This window comes from Anoplopoma fimbria, unplaced genomic scaffold, assembly GCF_027596085.1.
Source record: "Anoplopoma fimbria isolate UVic2021 breed Golden Eagle Sablefish unplaced genomic scaffold, Afim_UVic_2022 Un_contig_8944_pilon_pilon, whole genome shotgun sequence".
In the NCBI taxonomy this organism is placed as follows: Eukaryota; Metazoa; Chordata; class Actinopteri; order Perciformes; family Anoplopomatidae; genus Anoplopoma; species Anoplopoma fimbria.
In genome coordinates, this window is record NW_026553669.1 from 1 (window position 1) to 19,150 (window position 19,150).

At 43.3% G+C, this 19,150-nt stretch overlaps 39 non-coding genes across 39 annotated transcripts; all 39 read left to right on the top strand.

Moving 5' to 3' along the window:
- The first annotated feature begins 44 nt into the window (after nucleotides 1-44).
- LOC129116712 (5S ribosomal RNA) lies at nucleotides 45-163 on the top strand. Its single transcript, XR_008533644.1, has one exon. It is a non-coding gene; the product is annotated as a 5S ribosomal RNA (ribosomal RNA).
- Nucleotides 164-542: 379 nt separating this feature from the next.
- LOC129116726 (5S ribosomal RNA) lies at nucleotides 543-661 on the top strand. The gene has a single exon (XR_008533655.1). It is a non-coding gene; the product is annotated as a 5S ribosomal RNA (ribosomal RNA).
- A 377-nt stretch (nucleotides 662-1,038) lies between these two features.
- On the top strand, nucleotides 1,039-1,157 carry LOC129116738 (5S ribosomal RNA). Its single transcript, XR_008533666.1, has one exon. It is a non-coding gene; the product is annotated as a 5S ribosomal RNA (ribosomal RNA).
- A 379-nt stretch (nucleotides 1,158-1,536) lies between these two features.
- Nucleotides 1,537-1,655, top strand: LOC129116754 (5S ribosomal RNA). Its single transcript, XR_008533681.1, has one exon. It is a non-coding gene; the product is annotated as a 5S ribosomal RNA (ribosomal RNA).
- Nucleotides 1,656-2,033: 378 nt separating this feature from the next.
- On the top strand, nucleotides 2,034-2,152 carry LOC129116749 (5S ribosomal RNA). Its single transcript, XR_008533677.1, has one exon. It is a non-coding gene; the product is annotated as a 5S ribosomal RNA (ribosomal RNA).
- Nucleotides 2,153-2,531: 379 nt separating this feature from the next.
- On the top strand, nucleotides 2,532-2,650 carry LOC129116755 (5S ribosomal RNA). Its single transcript, XR_008533682.1, has one exon. It is a non-coding gene; the product is annotated as a 5S ribosomal RNA (ribosomal RNA).
- A 379-nt stretch (nucleotides 2,651-3,029) lies between these two features.
- On the top strand, nucleotides 3,030-3,148 carry LOC129116713 (5S ribosomal RNA). Its single transcript, XR_008533645.1, has one exon. It is a non-coding gene; the product is annotated as a 5S ribosomal RNA (ribosomal RNA).
- Nucleotides 3,149-3,527: 379 nt separating this feature from the next.
- LOC129116714 (5S ribosomal RNA) lies at nucleotides 3,528-3,646 on the top strand. The gene has a single exon (XR_008533646.1). It is a non-coding gene; the product is annotated as a 5S ribosomal RNA (ribosomal RNA).
- A 378-nt stretch (nucleotides 3,647-4,024) lies between these two features.
- LOC129116715 (5S ribosomal RNA) lies at nucleotides 4,025-4,143 on the top strand. Its single transcript, XR_008533647.1, has one exon. It is a non-coding gene; the product is annotated as a 5S ribosomal RNA (ribosomal RNA).
- Nucleotides 4,144-4,522: 379 nt separating this feature from the next.
- On the top strand, nucleotides 4,523-4,641 carry LOC129116716 (5S ribosomal RNA). Its single transcript, XR_008533648.1, has one exon. It is a non-coding gene; the product is annotated as a 5S ribosomal RNA (ribosomal RNA).
- Nucleotides 4,642-5,019: 378 nt separating this feature from the next.
- Nucleotides 5,020-5,138, top strand: LOC129116717 (5S ribosomal RNA). The gene has a single exon (XR_008533649.1). It is a non-coding gene; the product is annotated as a 5S ribosomal RNA (ribosomal RNA).
- Nucleotides 5,139-5,517: 379 nt separating this feature from the next.
- LOC129116721 (5S ribosomal RNA) lies at nucleotides 5,518-5,636 on the top strand. Its single transcript, XR_008533650.1, has one exon. It is a non-coding gene; the product is annotated as a 5S ribosomal RNA (ribosomal RNA).
- A 379-nt stretch (nucleotides 5,637-6,015) lies between these two features.
- On the top strand, nucleotides 6,016-6,134 carry LOC129116722 (5S ribosomal RNA). The gene has a single exon (XR_008533651.1). It is a non-coding gene; the product is annotated as a 5S ribosomal RNA (ribosomal RNA).
- Nucleotides 6,135-6,513: 379 nt separating this feature from the next.
- LOC129116723 (5S ribosomal RNA) lies at nucleotides 6,514-6,632 on the top strand. The gene has a single exon (XR_008533652.1). It is a non-coding gene; the product is annotated as a 5S ribosomal RNA (ribosomal RNA).
- A 379-nt stretch (nucleotides 6,633-7,011) lies between these two features.
- Nucleotides 7,012-7,130, top strand: LOC129116724 (5S ribosomal RNA). The gene has a single exon (XR_008533653.1). It is a non-coding gene; the product is annotated as a 5S ribosomal RNA (ribosomal RNA).
- A 379-nt stretch (nucleotides 7,131-7,509) lies between these two features.
- On the top strand, nucleotides 7,510-7,628 carry LOC129116725 (5S ribosomal RNA). The gene has a single exon (XR_008533654.1). It is a non-coding gene; the product is annotated as a 5S ribosomal RNA (ribosomal RNA).
- Nucleotides 7,629-8,008: 380 nt separating this feature from the next.
- LOC129116727 (5S ribosomal RNA) lies at nucleotides 8,009-8,127 on the top strand. The gene has a single exon (XR_008533656.1). It is a non-coding gene; the product is annotated as a 5S ribosomal RNA (ribosomal RNA).
- Nucleotides 8,128-8,506: 379 nt separating this feature from the next.
- Nucleotides 8,507-8,625, top strand: LOC129116728 (5S ribosomal RNA). The gene has a single exon (XR_008533657.1). It is a non-coding gene; the product is annotated as a 5S ribosomal RNA (ribosomal RNA).
- A 380-nt stretch (nucleotides 8,626-9,005) lies between these two features.
- LOC129116729 (5S ribosomal RNA) lies at nucleotides 9,006-9,124 on the top strand. Its single transcript, XR_008533658.1, has one exon. It is a non-coding gene; the product is annotated as a 5S ribosomal RNA (ribosomal RNA).
- Nucleotides 9,125-9,504: 380 nt separating this feature from the next.
- Nucleotides 9,505-9,623, top strand: LOC129116730 (5S ribosomal RNA). The gene has a single exon (XR_008533659.1). It is a non-coding gene; the product is annotated as a 5S ribosomal RNA (ribosomal RNA).
- A 380-nt stretch (nucleotides 9,624-10,003) lies between these two features.
- Nucleotides 10,004-10,122, top strand: LOC129116731 (5S ribosomal RNA). The gene has a single exon (XR_008533660.1). It is a non-coding gene; the product is annotated as a 5S ribosomal RNA (ribosomal RNA).
- A 379-nt stretch (nucleotides 10,123-10,501) lies between these two features.
- LOC129116732 (5S ribosomal RNA) lies at nucleotides 10,502-10,620 on the top strand. Its single transcript, XR_008533661.1, has one exon. It is a non-coding gene; the product is annotated as a 5S ribosomal RNA (ribosomal RNA).
- Nucleotides 10,621-10,999: 379 nt separating this feature from the next.
- LOC129116733 (5S ribosomal RNA) lies at nucleotides 11,000-11,118 on the top strand. The gene has a single exon (XR_008533662.1). It is a non-coding gene; the product is annotated as a 5S ribosomal RNA (ribosomal RNA).
- Nucleotides 11,119-11,497: 379 nt separating this feature from the next.
- On the top strand, nucleotides 11,498-11,616 carry LOC129116734 (5S ribosomal RNA). The gene has a single exon (XR_008533663.1). It is a non-coding gene; the product is annotated as a 5S ribosomal RNA (ribosomal RNA).
- Nucleotides 11,617-11,996: 380 nt separating this feature from the next.
- LOC129116735 (5S ribosomal RNA) lies at nucleotides 11,997-12,115 on the top strand. The gene has a single exon (XR_008533664.1). It is a non-coding gene; the product is annotated as a 5S ribosomal RNA (ribosomal RNA).
- A 380-nt stretch (nucleotides 12,116-12,495) lies between these two features.
- LOC129116737 (5S ribosomal RNA) lies at nucleotides 12,496-12,614 on the top strand. The gene has a single exon (XR_008533665.1). It is a non-coding gene; the product is annotated as a 5S ribosomal RNA (ribosomal RNA).
- A 379-nt stretch (nucleotides 12,615-12,993) lies between these two features.
- On the top strand, nucleotides 12,994-13,112 carry LOC129116739 (5S ribosomal RNA). Its single transcript, XR_008533667.1, has one exon. It is a non-coding gene; the product is annotated as a 5S ribosomal RNA (ribosomal RNA).
- A 380-nt stretch (nucleotides 13,113-13,492) lies between these two features.
- On the top strand, nucleotides 13,493-13,611 carry LOC129116740 (5S ribosomal RNA). The gene has a single exon (XR_008533668.1). It is a non-coding gene; the product is annotated as a 5S ribosomal RNA (ribosomal RNA).
- A 379-nt stretch (nucleotides 13,612-13,990) lies between these two features.
- Nucleotides 13,991-14,109, top strand: LOC129116741 (5S ribosomal RNA). The gene has a single exon (XR_008533669.1). It is a non-coding gene; the product is annotated as a 5S ribosomal RNA (ribosomal RNA).
- A 379-nt stretch (nucleotides 14,110-14,488) lies between these two features.
- LOC129116742 (5S ribosomal RNA) lies at nucleotides 14,489-14,607 on the top strand. The gene has a single exon (XR_008533670.1). It is a non-coding gene; the product is annotated as a 5S ribosomal RNA (ribosomal RNA).
- Nucleotides 14,608-14,987: 380 nt separating this feature from the next.
- Nucleotides 14,988-15,106, top strand: LOC129116743 (5S ribosomal RNA). Its single transcript, XR_008533671.1, has one exon. It is a non-coding gene; the product is annotated as a 5S ribosomal RNA (ribosomal RNA).
- A 378-nt stretch (nucleotides 15,107-15,484) lies between these two features.
- On the top strand, nucleotides 15,485-15,603 carry LOC129116744 (5S ribosomal RNA). The gene has a single exon (XR_008533672.1). It is a non-coding gene; the product is annotated as a 5S ribosomal RNA (ribosomal RNA).
- A 380-nt stretch (nucleotides 15,604-15,983) lies between these two features.
- On the top strand, nucleotides 15,984-16,102 carry LOC129116745 (5S ribosomal RNA). Its single transcript, XR_008533673.1, has one exon. It is a non-coding gene; the product is annotated as a 5S ribosomal RNA (ribosomal RNA).
- Nucleotides 16,103-16,481: 379 nt separating this feature from the next.
- On the top strand, nucleotides 16,482-16,600 carry LOC129116746 (5S ribosomal RNA). The gene has a single exon (XR_008533674.1). It is a non-coding gene; the product is annotated as a 5S ribosomal RNA (ribosomal RNA).
- A 380-nt stretch (nucleotides 16,601-16,980) lies between these two features.
- LOC129116747 (5S ribosomal RNA) lies at nucleotides 16,981-17,099 on the top strand. Its single transcript, XR_008533675.1, has one exon. It is a non-coding gene; the product is annotated as a 5S ribosomal RNA (ribosomal RNA).
- A 381-nt stretch (nucleotides 17,100-17,480) lies between these two features.
- Nucleotides 17,481-17,599, top strand: LOC129116748 (5S ribosomal RNA). The gene has a single exon (XR_008533676.1). It is a non-coding gene; the product is annotated as a 5S ribosomal RNA (ribosomal RNA).
- A 380-nt stretch (nucleotides 17,600-17,979) lies between these two features.
- On the top strand, nucleotides 17,980-18,098 carry LOC129116750 (5S ribosomal RNA). The gene has a single exon (XR_008533678.1). It is a non-coding gene; the product is annotated as a 5S ribosomal RNA (ribosomal RNA).
- Nucleotides 18,099-18,477: 379 nt separating this feature from the next.
- Nucleotides 18,478-18,596, top strand: LOC129116751 (5S ribosomal RNA). The gene has a single exon (XR_008533679.1). It is a non-coding gene; the product is annotated as a 5S ribosomal RNA (ribosomal RNA).
- Nucleotides 18,597-18,974: 378 nt separating this feature from the next.
- On the top strand, nucleotides 18,975-19,093 carry LOC129116753 (5S ribosomal RNA). Its single transcript, XR_008533680.1, has one exon. It is a non-coding gene; the product is annotated as a 5S ribosomal RNA (ribosomal RNA).
- The last annotated feature ends 57 nt before the right edge of the window (nucleotides 19,094-19,150 follow it).

Genomic DNA, 19,150 nt, shown 5'->3' on the forward strand with positions numbered 1-19,150 from the left:
GGTGATATAGTATCTTTAAAGGCCCTTTGGTAGGCACAATATTTGCTTACGGCCATACCACCCTGAACACGCCCGATCTCGTCTGATCTCGGAAGCTAAGCAGGGTCGGGCCTGGTCAGTACTTGGATGGGAGACCGCCTGGGAATACCAGGTGCTGTAAGCTTTTTCACTCCTCTTTACAAAAAGCAGAGGGCGCTGCTGCTTTTCAGTGGACACCGACAGGGTGGGAAGGAAATAGCTAGATCATGACTTGCCGGTATAGAAATGACACAAATCCAGTTAAATGATGGCTTTCATCATTCCTAAGCTCATCGATCATTTTCTTTTCAATTTTATGCTAACGTATTCTACATTTCAACAGTAAATATTAATCTTTTTTACTGCACTACATTTGTGATCCTTATAGCCACTTTGTACATTCTGATTTGACATTTAAAAGCTGTGAGTGTGTCTGGCAATCTGCAGGCGCTCCCTGTATAGACGAAAGAGCAAAGCGTGGTGATATAGTATCTTTAAAAGGCCCTTTGGTAGGCACAATATTTGCTTACGGCCATACCACCCTGAACACGCCCGATCTCGTCTGATCTCGGAAGCTAAGCAGGGTCGGGCCTGGTCAGTACTTGGATGGGAGACCGCCTGGGAATACCAGGTGCTGTAAGCTTTTTCCTCCTCTTTACAAAAAGCAGAGGCGCTGCTGCTTTTTCAGTGGACACCGACAGGGTGGGAAGGAAATAGCTAGATCATGACTTGCCGGTATAGAAATGACACAAATCCAGTTAAATGATGGCTTTCATCATTCCTAAGCTCATCGATCATTTTCTTTTCAATTTTATGCTAACGTATTCTACATTTCAACAGTAAATATTAATCTTTTTACTGCACTACATTTGTGATCCTTATAGCCACTTTGTACATTCTGATTTGACATTTAAAAGCTGTGAGTGTGTCTGGCAATCTGCAGGCGCTCCCTGTATAGACGAAAGAGCAAAGCGTGGTGATATAGTATCTTTAAAAGGCCCTTTGGTAGGCACAATATTTGCTTACGGCCATACCACCCTGAACACGCCCGATCTCGTCTGATCTCGGAAGCTAAGCAGGGTCGGGCCTGGTCAGTACTTGGATGGGAGACCGCCTGGGAATACCAGGTGCTGTAAGCTTTTTCACTCCTCTTTACAAAAAGCAGAGGGCGCTGCTGCTTTTTCAGTGGACACCGACAGGGTGGGAAGGAAATAGCTAGATCATGACTTGCCGGTATAGAAATGACACAAATCCAGTTAAATGATGGCTTTCATCATTCCTAAGCTCATCGATCATTTTCTTTTCAATTTTATGCTAACGTATTCTACATTTCAACAGTAAATATTAATCTTTTTACTGCACTACATTTGTGATCCTTATAGCCACTTTGTACATTCTGATTTGACATTTAAAAGCTGTGAGTGTGTCTGGCAATCTGCAGGCGCTCCCTGTATAGACGAAAGAGCAAAGCGTGGTGATATAGTATCTTTAAAAGGCCCTTTGGTAGGCGCAATATTTGCTTACGGCCATACCACCCTGAACACGCCCGATCTCGTCTGATCTCGGAAGCTAAGCAGGGTCGGGCCTGGTCAGTACTTGGATGGGAGACCGCCTGGGAATACCAGGTGCTGTAAGATTTTCACTCCTCTTTACAAAAAGCAGAGGGCGCTGCTGCTTTTTCAGTGGACACCGACAGGGTGGGAAGGAAATAGCTAGATCATGACTTGCCGGTATAGAAATGACACAAATCCAGTTAAATGATGGCTTTCATCATTCCTAAGCTCATCGATCATTTTCTTTTCAATTTTATGCTAACGTATTCTACATTTCAACAGTAAATATTAATCTTTTTACTGCACTACATTTGTGATCCTTATAGCCACTTTGTACATTCTGATTTGACATTTAAAAGCTGTGAGTGTGTCTGGCAATCTGCAGGCGCTCCCTGTATAGACGAAAGAGCAAAGCGTGGTGATATAGTATCTTTAAAAGGCCCTTTGGTAGGCACAATATTTGCTTACGGCCATACCACCCTGAACACGCCCGATCTCGTCTGATCTCGGAAGCTAAGCAGGGTCGGGCCTGGTCAGTACTTGGATGGGAGACCGCCTGGGAATACCAGGTGCTGTAAGCTTTTTCACTCCTCTTTACAAAAAGCAGAGGGCGCTGCTGCTTTTTCAGTGGACACCGACAGGGTGGGAAGGAAATAGCTAGATCATGACTTGCCGGTATAGAAATGACACAAATCCAGTTAAATGATGGCTTTCATCATTCCTAAGCTCATCGATCATTTTCTTTTCAATTTTATGCTAACGTATTCTACATTTCAACAGTAAATATTAATCTTTTTACTGCACTACATTTGTGATCCTTATAGCCACTTTGTACATTCTGATTTGACATTTAAAAGCTGTGAGTGTGTCTGGCAATCTGCAGGCGCTCCCTGTATAGACGAAAGAGCAAAGCGTGGTGATATAGTATCTTTAAAAGGCCCTTTGGTAGGCACAATATTTGCTTACGGCCATACCACCCTGAACACGCCCGATCTCGTCTGATCTCGGAAGCTAAGCAGGGTCGGGCCTGGTCAGTACTTGGATGGGAGACCGCCTGGGAATACCAGGTGCTGTAAGCTTTTTCACTCCTCTTTACAAAAAGCAGAGGGCGCTGCTGCTTTTTCAGTGGACACCGACAGGGTGGGAAGGAAATAGCTAGATCATGACTTGCCGGTATAGAAATGACACAAATCCAGTTAAATGATGGCTTTCATCATTCCTAAGCTCATCGATCATTTTCTTTTCAATTTTATGCTAACGTATTCTACATTTCAACAGTAAATATTAATCTTTTTACTGCACTACATTTGTGATCCTTATAGCCACTTTGTACATTCTGATTTGACATTTAAAAGCTGTGAGTGTGTCTGGAAATCTGCAGGCGCTCCCTGTATAGACGACAGAGCAAAGCGTGGTGATATAGTATCTTTAAAAGGCCCTTTGGTAGGCACAATATTTGCTTACGGCCATACCACCCTGAACACGCCCGATCTCGTCTGATCTCGGAAGCTAAGCAGGGTCGGGCCTGGTCAGTACTTGGATGGGAGACCGCCTGGGAATACCAGGTGCTGTAAGCTTTTTCACTCCTCTTTACAAAAAGCAGAGGGCGCTGCTGCTTTTTCAGTGGACACCGACAGGGTGGGAAGGATATAGCTAGATCATGACTTGCCGGTATAGAAATGACACAAATCCAGTTAAATGATGGCTTTCATCATTCCTAAGCTCATCGATCATTTTCTTTTCAATTTTATGCTAACGTATTCTACATTTCAACAGTAAATATTAATCTTTTTACTGCACTACATTTGTGATCCTTATAGCCACTTTGTACATTCTGATTTGACATTTAAAAGCTGTGAGTGTGTCTGGAAATCTGCAGGCGCTCCCTGTATAGACGAAAGAGCAAAGCGTGGTGATATAGTATCTTTAAAAGGCCCTTTGGTAGGCACAATATTTGCTTACGGCCATACCACCCTGAACACGCCCGATCTCGTCTGATCTCGGAAGCTAAGCAGGGTCGGGCCTGGTCAGTACTTGGATGGGAGACCGCCTGGGAATACCAGGTGCTGTAAGCTTTTTCACTCCTCTTTACAAAAAGCAGAGGCGCTGCTGCTTTTTCAGTGGACACCGACAGGGTGGGAAGGATATAGCTAGATCATGACTTGCCGGTATAGAAATGACACAAATCCAGTTAAATGATGGCTTTCATCATTCCTAAGCTCATCGATCATTTTCTTTTCAATTTTATGCTAACGTATTCTACATTTCAACAGTAAATATTAATATTTTTACTGCACTACATTTGTGATCCTTATAGCCACTTTGTACATTCTGATTTGACATTTAAAAGCTGTGAGTGTGTCTGGAAATCTGCAGGCGCTCCCTGTATAGACGAAAGAGCAAAGCGTGGTGATATAGTATCTTTAAAAGGCCCTTTGGTAGGCACAATATTTGCTTACGGCCATACCACCCTGAACACGCCCGATCTCGTCTGATCTCGGAAGCTAAGCAGGGTCGGGCCTGGTCAGTACTTGGATGGGAGACCGCCTGGGAATACCAGGTGCTGTAAGCTTTTTCACTCCTCTTTACAAAAAGCAGAGGGCGCTGCTGCTTTTTCAGTGGACACCGACAGGGTGGGAAGGAAATAGCTAGATCATGACTTGCCGGTATAGAAATGACACAAATCCAGTTAAATGATGGCTTTCATCATTCCTAAGCTCATCGATCATTTTCTTTTCAATTTTATGCTAACGTATTCTACATTTCAACAGTAAATATTAATATTTTTACTGCACTACATTTGTGATCCTTATAGCCACTTTGTACATTCTGATTTGACATTTAAAAGCTGTGAGTGTGTCTGGAAATCTGCAGGCGCTCCCTGTATAGACGAAAGAGCAAAGCGTGGTGATATAGTATCTTTAAAAGGCCCTTTGGTAGGCACAATATTTGCTTACGGCCATACCACCCTGAACACGCCCGATCTCGTCTGATCTCGGAAGCTAAGCAGGGTCGGGCCTGGTCAGTACTTGGATGGGAGACCGCCTGGGAATACCAGGTGCTGTAAGCTTTTTCACTCCTCTTTACAAAAAGCAGAGGCGCTGCTGCTTTTTCAGTGGACACCGACAGGGTGGGAAGGAAATAGCTAGATCATGACTTGCCGGTATAGAAATGACACAAATCCAGTTAAATGATGGCTTTCATCATTCCTAAGCTCATCGATCATTTTCTTTTCAATTTTATGCTAACGTATTCTACATTTCAACAGTAAATATTAATATTTTTACTGCACTACATTTGTGATCCTTATAGCCACTTTGTACATTCTGATTTGACATTTAAAAGCTGTGAGTGTGTCTGGAAATCTGCAGGCGCTCCCTGTATAGACGAAAGAGCAAAGCGTGGTGATATAGTATCTTTAAAAGGCCCTTTGGTAGGCACAATATTTGCTTACGGCCATACCACCCTGAACACGCCCGATCTCGTCTGATCTCGGAAGCTAAGCAGGGTCGGGCCTGGTCAGTACTTGGATGGGAGACCGCCTGGGAATACCAGGTGCTGTAAGCTTTTTCACTCCTCTTTACAAAAAGCAGAGGGCGCTGCTGCTTTTTCAGTGGACACCGACAGGGTGGGAAGGATATAGCTAGATCATGACTTGCCGGTATAGAAATGACACAAATCCAGTTAAATGATGGCTTTCATCATTCCTAAGCTCATCGATCATTTTCTTTTCAATTTTATGCTAACGTATTCTACATTTCAACAGTAAATATTAATATTTTTACTGCACTACATTTGTGATCCTTATAGCCACTTTGTACATTCTGATTTGACATTTAAAAGCTGTGAGTGTGTCTGGAAATCTGCAGGCGCTCCCTGTATAGACGAAAGAGCAAAGCGTGGTGATATAGTATCTTTAAAAGGCCCTTTGGTAGGCACAATATTTGCTTACGGCCATACCACCCTGAACACGCCCGATCTCGTCTGATCTCGGAAGCTAAGCAGGGTCGGGCCTGGTCAGTACTTGGATGGGAGACCGCCTGGGAATACCAGGTGCTGTAAGCTTTTTCACTCCTCTTTACAAAAAGCAGAGGGCGCTGCTGCTTTTTCAGTGGACACCGACAGGGTGGGAAGGAAATAGCTAGAACATGACTTGCCGGTATAGAAATGACACAAATCCAGTTAAATGATGGCTTTCATCATTCCTAAGCTCATCGATCATTTTCTTTTCAATTTTATGCTAACGTATTCTACATTTCAACAGTAAATATTAATATTTTTACTGCACTACATTTGTGATCCTTATAGCCACTTTGTACATTCTGATTTGACATTTAAAAGCTGTGAGTGTGTCTGGAAATCTGCAGGCGCTCCCTGTATAGACGAAAGAGCAAAGCGTGGTGATATAGTATCTTTAAAAGGCCCTTTGGTAGGCACAATATTTGCTTACGGCCATACCACCCTGAACACGCCCGATCTCGTCTGATCTCGGAAGCTAAGCAGGGTCGGGCCTGGTCAGTACTTGGATGGGAGACCGCCTGGGAATACCAGGTGCTGTAAGCTTTTTCACTCCTCTTTACAAAAAGCAGAGGGCGCTGCTGCTTTTTCAGTGGACACCGACAGGGTGGGAAGGAAATAGCTAGAACATGACTTGCCGGTATAGAAATGACACAAATCCAGTTAAATGATGGCTTTCATCATTCCTAAGCTCATCGATCATTTTCTTTTCAATTTTATGCTAACGTATTCTACATTTCAACAGTAAATATTAATATTTTTACTGCACTACATTTGTGATCCTTATAGCCACTTTGTACATTCTGATTTGACATTTAAAAGCTGTGAGTGTGTCTGGAAATCTGCAGGCGCTCCCTGTATAGACGAAAGAGCAAAGCGTGGTGATATAGTATCTTTAAAAGGACCTTTGGTAGGCACAATATTTGCTTACGGCCATACCACCCTGAACACGCCCGATCTCGTCTGATCTCGGAAGCTAAGCAGGGTCGGGCCTGGTCAGTACTTGGATGGGAGACCGCCTGGGAATACCAGGTGCTGTAAGCTTTTTCACTCCTCTTTACAAAAAGCAGAGGGCGCTGCTGCTTTTTCAGTGGACACCGACAGGGTGGGAAGGAAATAGCTAGATCATGACTTGCCGGTATAGAAATGACACAAATCCAGTTAAATGATGGCTTTCATCATTCCTAAGCTCATCGATCATTTTCTTTTCAATTTTATGCTAACGTATTCTACATTTCAACAGTAAATATTAATATTTTTACTGCACTACATTTGTGATCCTTATAGCCACTTTGTACATTCTGATTTGACATTTAAAAGCTGTGAGTGTGTCTGGAAATCTGCAGGCGCTCCCTGTATAGACGAAAGAGCAAAGCGTGGTGATATAGTATCTTTAAAAGGACCTTTGGTAGGCACAATATTTGCTTACGGCCATACCACCCTGAACACGCCCGATCTCGTCTGATCTCGGAAGCTAAGCAGGGTCGGGCCTGGTCAGTACTTGGATGGGAGACCGCCTGGGAATACCAGGTGCTGTAAGCTTTTTCACTCCTCTTTACAAAAAGCAGAGGGCGCTGCTGCTTTTTCAGTGGACACCGACAGGGTGGGAAGGATATAGCTAGATCATGACTTGCCGGTATAGAAATGACACAAATCCAGTTAAATGATGGCTTTCATCATTCCTAAGCTCATCGATCATTTTCTTTTCAATTTTATGCTAACGTATTCTACATTTCAACAGTAAATATTAATATTTTTACTGCACTACATTTGTGATCCTTATAGCCACTTTGTACATTCTGATTTGACATTTAAAAGCTGTGAGTGTGTCTGGAAATCTGCAGGCGCTCCCTGTATAGACGAAAGAGCAAAGCGTGGTGATATAGTATCTTTAAAAGGCCCTTTGGTAGGCACAATATTTGCTTACGGCCATACCACCCTGAACACGCCCGATCTCGTCTGATCTCGGAAGCTAAGCAGGGTCGGGCCTGGTCAGTACTTGGATGGGAGACCGCCTGGGAATACCAGGTGCTGTAAGCTTTTTTCACTCCTCTTTACAAAAAGCAGAGGGCGCTGCTGCTTTTTCAGTGGACACCGACAGGGTGGGAAGGATATAGCTAGATCATGACTTGCCGGTATAGAAATGACACAAATCCAGTTAAATGATGGCTTTCATCATTCCTAAGCTCATCGATCATTTTCTTTTCAATTTTATGCTAACGTATTCTACATTTCAACAGTAAATATTAATATTTTTACTGCACTACATTTGTGATCCTTATAGCCACTTTGTACATTCTGATTTGACATTTAAAAGCTGTGAGTGTGTCTGGAAATCTGCAGGCGCTCCCTGTATAGACGAAAGAGCAAAGCGTGGTGATATAGTATCTTTAAAAGGCCCTTTGGTAGGCACAATATTTGCTTACGGCCATACCACCCTGAACACGCCCGATCTCGTCTGATCTCGGAAGCTAAGCAGGGTCGGGCCTGGTCAGTACTTGGATGGGAGACCGCCTGGGAATACCAGGTGCTGTAAGCTTTTTCACTCCTCTTTACAAAAAGCAGAGGGCGCTGCTGCTTTTTCAGTGGACACCGACAGGGTGGGAAGGATATAGCTAGATCATGACTTGCCGGTATAGAAATGACACAAATCCAGTTAAATGATGGCTTTCATCATTCCTAAGCTCATCGATCATTTTCTTTTCAATTTTATGCTAACGTATTCTACATTTCAACAGTAAATATTAATATTTTTACTGCACTACATTTGTGATCCTTATAGCCACTTTGTACATTCTGATTTGACATTTAAAAGCTGTGAGTGTGTCTGGAAATCTGCAGGCGCTCCCTGTATAGACGAAAGAGCAAAGCGTGGTGATATAGTATCTTTAAAAGGCCCTTTGGTAGGCACAATATTTGCTTACGGCCATACCACCCTGAACACGCCCGATCTCGTCTGATCTCGGAAGCTAAGCAGGGTCGGGCCTGGTCAGTACTTGGATGGGAGACCGCCTGGGAATACCAGGTGCTGTAAGCTTTTTTCACTCCTCTTTACAAAAAGCAGAGGGCGCTGCTGCTTTTTCAGTGGACACCGACAGGGTGGGAAGGATATAGCTAGATCATGACTTGCCGGTATAGAAATGACACAAATCCAGTTAAATGATGGCTTTCATCATTCCTAAGCTCATCGATCATTTTCTTTTCAATTTTATGCTAACGTATTCTACATTTCAACAGTAAATATTAATATTTTTACTGCACTACATTTGTGATCCTTATAGCCACTTTGTACATTCTGATTTGACATTTAAAAGCTGTGAGTGTGTCTGGAAATCTGCAGGCGCTCCCTGTATAGACGAAAGAGCAAAGCGTGGTGATATAGTATCTTTAAAAGGCCCTTTGGTAGGCACAATATTTGCTTACGGCCATACCACCCTGAACACGCCCGATCTCGTCTGATCTCGGAAGCTAAGCAGGGTCGGGCCTGGTCAGTACTTGGATGGGAGACCGCCTGGGAATACCAGGTGCTGTAAGCTTTTTTCACTCCTCTTTACAAAAAGCAGAGGGCGCTGCTGCTTTTTCAGTGGACACCGACAGGGTGGGAAGGAAATAGCTAGAACATGACTTGCCGGTATAGAAATGACACAAATCCAGTTAAATGATGGCTTTCATCATTCCTAAGCTCATCGATCATTTTCTTTTCAATTTTATGCTAACGTATTCTACATTTCAACAGTAAATATTAATATTTTTACTGCACTACATTTGTGATCCTTATAGCCACTTTGTACATTCTGATTTGACATTTAAAAGCTGTGAGTGTGTCTGGAAATCTGCAGGCGCTCCCTGTATAGACGACAGAGCAAAGCGTGGTGATATAGTATCTTTAAAAGGACCTTTGGTAGGCACAATATTTGCTTACGGCCATACCACCCTGAACACGCCCGATCTCGTCTGATCTCGGAAGCTAAGCAGGGTCGGGCCTGGTCAGTACTTGGATGGGAGACCGCCTGGGAATACCAGGTGCTGTAAGCTTTTTTTCACTCCTCTTTACAAAAAGCAGAGGGCGCTGCTGCTTTTTCAGTGGACACCGACAGGGTGGGAAGGATATAGCTAGATCATGACTTGCCGGTATAGAAATGACACAAATCCAGTTAAATGATGGCTTTCATCATTCCTAAGCTCATCGATCATTTTCTTTTCAATTTTATGCTAACGTATTCTACATTTCAACAGTAAATATTAATATTTTTACTGCACTACATTTGTGATCCTTATAGCCACTTTGTACATTCTGATTTGACATTTAAAAGCTGTGAGTGTGTCTGAAATCTGCAGGCGCTCCCTGTATAGACGAAAGAGCAAAGCGTGGTGATATAGTATCTTTAAAAGGCCCTTTGGTAGGCACAATATTTGCTTACGGCCATACCACCCTGAACACGCCCGATCTCGTCTGATCTCGGAAGCTAAGCAGGGTCGGGCCTGGTCAGTACTTGGATGGGAGACCGCCTGGGAATACCAGGTGCTGTAAGCTTTTCACTCCTCTTTACAAAAAGCAGAGGGCGCTGCTGCTTTTTCAGTGGACACCGACAGGGTGGGAAGGAAATAGCTAGAACATGACTTGCCGGTATAGAAATGACACAAATCCAGTTAAATGATGGCTTTCATCATTCCTAAGCTCATCGATCATTTTCTTTTCAATTTTATGCTAACGTATTCTACATTTCAACAGTAAATATTAATATTTTTACTGCACTACATTTGTGATCCTTATAGCCACTTTGTACATTCTGATTTGACATTTAAAAGCTGTGAGTGTGTCTGGAAAATCTGCAGGCGCTCCCTGTATAGACGAAAGAGCAAAGCGTGGTGATATAGTATCTTTAAAAGGACCTTTGGTAGGCACAATATTTGCTTACGGCCATACCACCCTGAACACGCCCGATCTCGTCTGATCTCGGAAGCTAAGCAGGGTCGGGCCTGGTCAGTACTTGGATGGGAGACCGCCTGGGAATACCAGGTGCTGTAAGCTTTTTCACTCCTCTTTACAAAAAGCAGAGGGCGCTGCTGCTTTTTCAGTGGACACCGACAGGGTGGGAAGGATATAGCTAGATCATGACTTGCCGGTATAGAAATGACACAAATCCAGTTAAATGATGGCTTTCATCATTCCTAAGCTCATCGATCATTTTCTTTTCAATTTTATGCTAACGTATTCTACATTTCAACAGTAAATATTAATATTTTTACTGCACTACATTTGTGATCCTTATAGCCACTTTGTACATTCTGATTTGACATTTAAAAGCTGTGAGTGTGTCTGGAAATCTGCAGGCGCTCCCTGTATAGACGAAAGAGCAAAGCGTGGTGATATAGTATCTTTAAAAGGCCCTTTGGTAGGCACAATATTTGCTTACGGCCATACCACCCTGAACACGCCCGATCTCGTCTGATCTCGGAAGCTAAGCAGGGTCGGGCCTGGTCAGTACTTGGATGGGAGACCGCCTGGGAATACCAGGTGCTGTAAGCTTTTTCACTCCTCTTTACAAAAAGCAGAGGGCGCTGCTGCTTTTTCAGTGGACACCGACAGGGTGGGAAGGAAATAGCTAGAACATGACTTGCCGGTATAGAAATGACACAAATCCAGTTAAATGATGGCTTTCATCATTCCTAAGCTCATCGATCATTTTCTTTTCAATTTTATGCTAACGTATTCTACATTTCAACAGTAAATATTAATATTTTTACTGCACTACATTTGTGATCCTTATAGCCACTTTGTACATTCTGATTTGACATTTAAAAGCTGTGAGTGTGTCTGGAAATCTGCAGGCGCTCCCTGTATAGACGACAGAGCAAAGCGTGGTGATATAGTATCTTTAAAAGGACCTTTGGTAGGCACAATATTTGCTTACGGCCATACCACCCTGAACACGCCCGATCTCGTCTGATCTCGGAAGCTAAGCAGGGTCGGGCCTGGTCAGTACTTGGATGGGAGACCGCCTGGGAATACCAGGTGCTGTAAGCTTTTTTCACTCCTCTTTACAAAAAGCAGAGGGCGCTGCTGCTTTTTCAGTGGACACCGACAGGGTGGGAAGGATATAGCTAGATCATGACTTGCCGGTATAGAAATGACACAAATCCAGTTAAATGATGGCTTTCATCATTCCTAAGCTCATCGATCATTTTCTTTTCAATTTTATGCTAACGTATTCTACATTTCAACAGTAAATATTAATATTTTTACTGCACTACATTTGTGATCCTTATAGCCACTTTGTACATTCTGATTTGACATTTAAAAGCTGTGAGTGTGTCTGGAAATCTGCAGGCGCTCCCTGTATAGACGAAAGAGCAAAGCGTGGTGATATAGTATCTTTAAAAGGCCCTTTGGTAGGCACAATATTTGCTTACGGCCATACCACCCTGAACACGCCCGATCTCGTCTGATCTCGGAAGCTAAGCAGGGTCGGGCCTGGTCAGTACTTGGATGGGAGACCGCCTGGGAATACCAGGTGCTGTAAGCTTTTTTCACTCCTCTTTACAAAAAGCAGAGGGCGCTGCTGCTTTTTCAGTGGACACCGACAGGGTGGGAAGGAAATAGCTAGAACATGACTTGCCGGTATAGAAATGACACAAATCCAGTTAAATGATGGCTTTCATCATTCCTAAGCTCATCGATCATTTTCTTTTCAATTTTATGCTAACGTATTCTACATTTCAACAGTAAATATTAATATTTTTACTGCACTACATTTGTGATCCTTATAGCCACTTTGTACATTCTGATTTGACATTTAAAAGCTGTGAGTGTGTCTGGAAATCTGCAGGCGCTCCCTGTATAGACGACAGAGCAAAGCGTGGTGATATAGTATCTTTAAAAGGACCTTTGGTAGGCACAATATTTGCTTACGGCCATACCACCCTGAACACGCCCGATCTCGTCTGATCTCGGAAGCTAAGCAGGGTCGGGCCTGGTCAGTACTTGGATGGGAGACCGCCTGGGAATACCAGGTGCTGTAAGCTTTTTCACTCCTCTTTACAAAAAGCAGAGGGCGCTGCTGCTTTTTCAGTGGACACCGACAGGGTGGGAAGGATATAGCTAGATCATGACTTGCCGGTATAGAAATGACACAAATCCAGTTAAATGATGGCTTTCATCATTCCTAAGCTCATCGATCATTTTCTTTTCAATTTTATGCTAACGTATTCTACATTTCAACAGTAAATATTAATATTTTTACTGCACTACATTTGTGATCCTTATAGCCACTTTGTACATTCTGATTTGACATTTAAAAGCTGTGAGTGTGTCTGGAAATCTGCAGGCGCTCCCTGTATAGACGAAAGAGCAAAGCGTGGTGATATAGTATCTTTAAAAGGCCCTTTGGTAGGCACAATATTTGCTTACGGCCATACCACCCTGAACACGCCCGATCTCGTCTGATCTCGGAAGCTAAGCAGGGTCGGGCCTGGTCAGTACTTGGATGGGAGACCGCCTGGGAATACCAGGTGCTGTAAGCTTTTTTCACTCCTCTTTACAAAAAGCAGAGGGCGCTGCTGCTTTTTCAGTGGACACCGACAGGGTGGGAAGGAAATAGCTAGAACATGACTTGCCGGTATAGAAATGACACAAATCCAGTTAAATGATGGCTTTCATCATTCCTAAGCTCATCGATCATTTTCTTTTCAATTTTATGCTAACGTATTCTACATTTCAACAGTAAATATTAATATTTTTACTGCACTACATTTGTGATCCTTATAGCCACTTTGTACATTCTGATTTGACATTTAAAAGCTGTGAGTGTGTCTGGAAATCTGCAGGCGCTCCCTGTATAGACGACAGAGCAAAGCGTGGTGATATAGTATCTTTAAAAGGACCTTTGGTAGGCACAATATTTGCTTACGGCCATACCACCCTGAACACGCCCGATCTCGTCTGATCTCGGAAGCTAAGCAGGGTCGGGCCTGGTCAGTACTTGGATGGGAGACCGCCTGGGAATACCAGGTGCTGTAAGCTTTTTCACTCCTCTTTACAAAAAGCAGAGGGCGCTGCTGCTTTTTCAGTGGACACCGACAGGGTGGGAAGGATATAGCTAGATCATGACTTGCCGGTATAGAAATGACACAAATCCAGTTAAATGATGGCTTTCATCATTCCTAAGCTCATCGATCATTTTCTTTTCAATTTTATGCTAACGTATTCTACATTTCAACAGTAAATATTAATATTTTTACTGCACTACATTTGTGATCCTTATAGCCACTTTGTACATTCTGATTTGACATTTAAAAGCTGTGAGTGTGTCTGGAAATCTGCAGGCGCTCCCTGTATAGACGAAAGAGCAAAGCGTGGTGATATAGTATCTTTAAAAGGCCCTTTGGTAGGCACAATATTTGCTTACGGCCATACCACCCTGAACACGCCCGATCTCGTCTGATCTCGGAAGCTAAGCAGGGTCGGGCCTGGTCAGTACTTGGATGGGAGACCGCCTGGGAATACCAGGTGCTGTAAGCTTTTTCACTCCTCTTTACAAAAAGCAGAGGGCGCTGCTGCTTTTTCAGTGGACACCGACAGGGTGGGAAGGAAATAGCTAGAACATGACTTGCCGGTATAGAAATGACACAAATCCAGTTAAATGATGGCTTTCATCATTCCTAAGCTCATCGATCATTTTCTTTTCAATTTTATGCTAACGTATTCTACATTTCAACAGTAAATATTAATATTTTTACTGCACTACATTTGTGATCCTTATAGCCACTTTGTACATTCTGATTTGACATTTAAAAGCTGTGAGTGTGTCTGGAAATCTGCAGGCGCTCCCTGTATAGACGAAAGAGCAAAGCGTGGTGATATAGTATCTTTAAAAGGACCTTTGGTAGGCACAATATTTGCTTACGGCCATACCACCCTGAACACGCCCGATCTCGTCTGATCTCGGAAGCTAAGCAGGGTCGGGCCTGGTCAGTACTTGGATGGGAGACCGCCTGGGAATACCAGGTGCTGTAAGCTTTTTTCACTCCTCTTTACAAAAAGCAGAGGGCGCTGCTGCTTTTTCAGTGGACACCGACAGGGTGGGAAGGATATAGCTAGATCATGACTTGCCGGTATAGAAATGACACAAATCCAGTTAAATGATGGCTTTCATCATTCCTAAGCTCATCGATCATTTTCTTTTCAATTTTATGCTAACGTATTCTACATTTCAACAGTAAATATTAATATTTTTACTGCACTACATTTGTGATCCTTATAGCCACTTTGTACATTCTGATTTGACATTTAAAAGCTGTGAGTGTGTCTGGAAATCTGCAGGCGCTCCCTGTATAGACGAAAGAGCAAAGCGTGGTGATATAGTATCTTTAAAAGGCCCTTTGGTAGGCACAATATTTGCTTACGGCCATACCACCCTGAACACGCCCGATCTCGTCTGATCTCGGAAGCTAAGCAGGGTCGGGCCTGGTCAGTACTTGGATGGGAGACCGCCTGGGAATACCAGGTGCTGTAAGCTTTTTCACTCCTCTTTACAAAAAGCAGAGGGCGCTGCTGCTTTTTCAGTGGACACCGACAGGGTGGGAAGGAAATAGCTAGAACATGACTTGCCGGTATAGAAATGACACAAATCCAGTTAAATGATGGCTTTCATCATTCCTAAGCTCATCGATCATTTTCTTTTCAATTTTATGCTAACGTATTCTACATTTCAACAGTAAATATTAATATTTTTACTGCACTACATTTGTGATCCTTATAGCCACTTTGTACATTCTGATTTGACATTTAAAAGCTGTGAGTGTGTCTGGAAATCTGCAGGCGCTCCCTGTATAGACGAAGAGCAAAGCGTGGTGATATAGTATCTTTAAAAGGACCTTTGGTAGGCACAATATTTGCTTACGGCCATACCACCCTGAACACGCCCGATCTCGTCTGATCTCGGAAGCTAAGCAGGGTCGGGCCTGGTCAGTACTTGGATGGGAGACCGCCTGGGAATACCAGGTGCTGTAAGCTTTTTTCACTCCTCTTTACAAAAAGCAGAGGGCGCTGCTGCTTTTTCAGTGGACACCGACAGGGTGGGAAGGAAATAGCTAGAACATGACTTGCCGGTATAGAAATGACACAAATCCAGTTAAATGATGGCTTTCATCATTCCTAAGCTCATCGATCATTTTCTTTTCAATTTTATGCTAACGTATTCTACATTTCAACAGTAAATATTAATATTTTTACTGCACTACATTTGTGATCCTTATAGCCACTTTGTACATTCTGATTTGACATTTAAAAGCTGTGAGTGTGTCTGGAAATCTGCAGGCGCTCCCTGTATAGACGAAAGAGCAAAGCGTGGTGATATAGTATCTTTAAAAGGACCTTTGGTAGGCACAATATTTGCTTACGGCCATACCACCCTGAACACGCCCGATCTCGTCTGATCTCGGAAGCTAAGCAGGGTCGGGCCTGGTCAGTACTTGGATGGGAGACCGCCTGGGAATACCAGGTGCTGTAAGCTTTTTCACTCCTCTTTACAAAAAGCAGAGGGCGCTGCTGCTTTTTCAGTGGACACCGACAGGGTGGGAAGGAAATAGCTAGATCATGACTTGCCGGTATAGAAATGACACAAATCCAGTTAAATGATGGCTTTCATCATTCCTAAGCTCATCGATCATTTTCTTTTCAATTTTATGCTAACGTATTCTACATTTCAACAGTAAATATTAATATTTTTACTGCACTACATTTGTGATCCTTATAGCCACTTTGTACATTCTGATTTGACATTTAAAAGCTGTGAGTGTGTCTGGAAATCTGCAGGCGCTCCCTGTATAGACGAAAGAGCAAAGCGTGGTGATATAGTATCTTTAAAAGGACCTTTGGTAGGCACAATATTTGCTTACGGCCATACCACCCTGAACACGCCCGATCTCGTCTGATCTCGGAAGCTAAGCAGGGTCGGGCCTGGTCAGTACTTGGATGGGAGACCGCCTGGGAATACCAGGTGCTGTAAGCTTTTTTCACTCCTCTTTACAAAAAGCAGAGGGCGCTGCTGCTTTTTCAGTGGACACCGACAGGGTGGGAAGGATATAGCTAGATCATGACTTGCCGGTATAGAAATGACACAAATCCAGTTAAATGATGGCTTTCATCATTCCTAAGCTCATCGATCATTTTCTTTTCAATTTTATGCTAACGTATTCTACATTTCAACAGTAAATATTAATATTTTTACTGCACTACATTTGTGATCCTTATAGCCACTTTGTACATTCTGATTTGACATTTAAAAGCTGTGAGTGTGTCTGGAAATCTGCAGGCGCTCCCTGTATAGACGAAAGAGCAAAGCGTGGTGATATAGTATCTTTAAAAGGCCCTTTGGTAGGCACAATATTTGCTTACGGCCATACCACCCTGAACACGCCCGATCTCGTCTGATCTCGGAAGCTAAGCAGGGTCGGGCCTGGTCAGTACTTGGATGGGAGACCGCCTGGGAATACCAGGTGCTGTAAGCTTTTTTTCACTCCTCTTTACAAAAAGCAGAGGGCGCTGCTGCTTTTTCAGTGGACACCGACAGGGTGGGAAGGAAATAGCTAGAACATGACTTGCCGGTATAGAAATGACACAAATCCAGTTAAATGATGGCTTTCATCATTCCTAAGCTCATCGATCATTTTCTTTTCAATTTTATGCTAACGTATTCTACATTTCAACAGTAAATATTAATATTTTTACTGCACTACATTTGTGATCCTTATAGCCACTTTGTACATTCTGATTTGACATTTAAAAGCTGTGAGTGTGTCTGGAAATCTGCAGGCGCTCCCTGTATAGACGACAGAGCAAAGCGTGGTGATATAGTATCTTTAAAAGGACCTTTGGTAGGCACAATATTTGCTTACGGCCATACCACCCTGAACACGCCCGATCTCGTCTGATCTCGGAAGCTAAGCAGGGTCGGGCCTGGTCAGTACTTGGATGGGAGACCGCCTGGGAATACCAGGTGCTGTAAGCTTTTTTCACTCCTCTTTACAAAAAGCAGAGGGCGCTGCTGCTTTTTCAGTGGACACCGACAGGGTGGGAAGGATATAGCTAGATCATGACTTGCCGGTATAGAAATGACACAAATCCAGTTAAATGATGGCTTTCATCATTCCTAAGCTCATCGATCATTTTCTTTTCAATTTTATGCTAACGTATTCTACATTTCAACAGTAAATATTAATATTTTTACTGCACTACATTTGTGATCCTTATAGCCACTTTGTACATTCTGATTTGACATTTAAAAGCTGTGAGTGTGTCTGGAAATCTGCAGGCGCTCCCTGTATAGACGAAAGAGCAAAGCGTGGTGATATAGTATCTTTAAAAGGCCCTTTGGTAGGCACAATATTTGCTTACGGCCATACCACCCTGAACACGCCCGATCTCGTCTGATCTCGGAAGCTAAGCAGGGTCGGGCCTGGTCAGTACTTGGATGGGAGACCGCCTGGGAATACCAGGTGCTGTAAGCTTTTTCACTCCTCTTTACAAAAAGCAGAGGGCGCTGCTGCTTTTTCAGTGGACACCGACAGGGTGGGAAGGAAATAGCTAGAACATGACTTGCCGGTATAGAAATGACACAAATCCAGTTAAATGATGGCTTTCATCATTCCTAAGCTCATCGATCATTTTCTTTTCAATTTTATGCTAACGTATTCTACATTTCAACAGTAAATATTAATATTTTTACTGCACTACATTTGTGATCCTTATAGCCACTTTGTACATTCTGATTTGACATTTAAAAGCTGTGAGTGTGTCTGGAAATCTGCAGGCGCTCCCTGTATAGACGACAGAGCAAAGCGTGGTGATATAGTATCTTTAAAAGGACCTTTGGTAGGCACAATATTTGCTTACGGCCATACCACCCTGAACACGCCCGATCTCGTCTGATCTCGGAAGCTAAGCAGGGTCGGGCCTGGTCAGTACTTGGATGGGAGACCGCCTGGGAATACCAGGTGCTGTAAGCTTTTTCACTCCTCTTTACAAAAAGCAGAGGCGCTGCTGCTTTTTCAGTGGACACCGACAGGGTGGGAAGGATATAGCTAGATCATGACTTGCCGGTATAGAAATGACACAAATCCAGTTAAATGATGGCTTTCATCATTCCTAAGCTCATCGATCATTTTCTTTTCAATTTTATGCTAACGTATTCTACATTTCAACAGTAAATATTAATATTTTTACTGCACTACATTTGTGATCCTTATAGCCACTTTGTACATTCTGATTTGACATTTAAAAGCTGTGAGTGTGTCTGGAAATCTGCAGGCGCTCCCTGTATAGACGAAAGAGCAAAGCGTGGTGATATAGTATCTTTAAAAGGACCTTTGGTAGGCACAATATTTGCTTACGGCCATACCACCCTGAACACGCCCGATCTCGTCTGATCTCGGAAGCTAAGCAGGGTCGGGCCTGGTCAGTACTTGGATGGGAGACCGCCTGGGAATACCAGGTGCTGTAAGCTTTTTTCACTCCTCTTTACAAAAAGCAGAGGGCGCTGCTGCTTTTCAGTGGACACCGA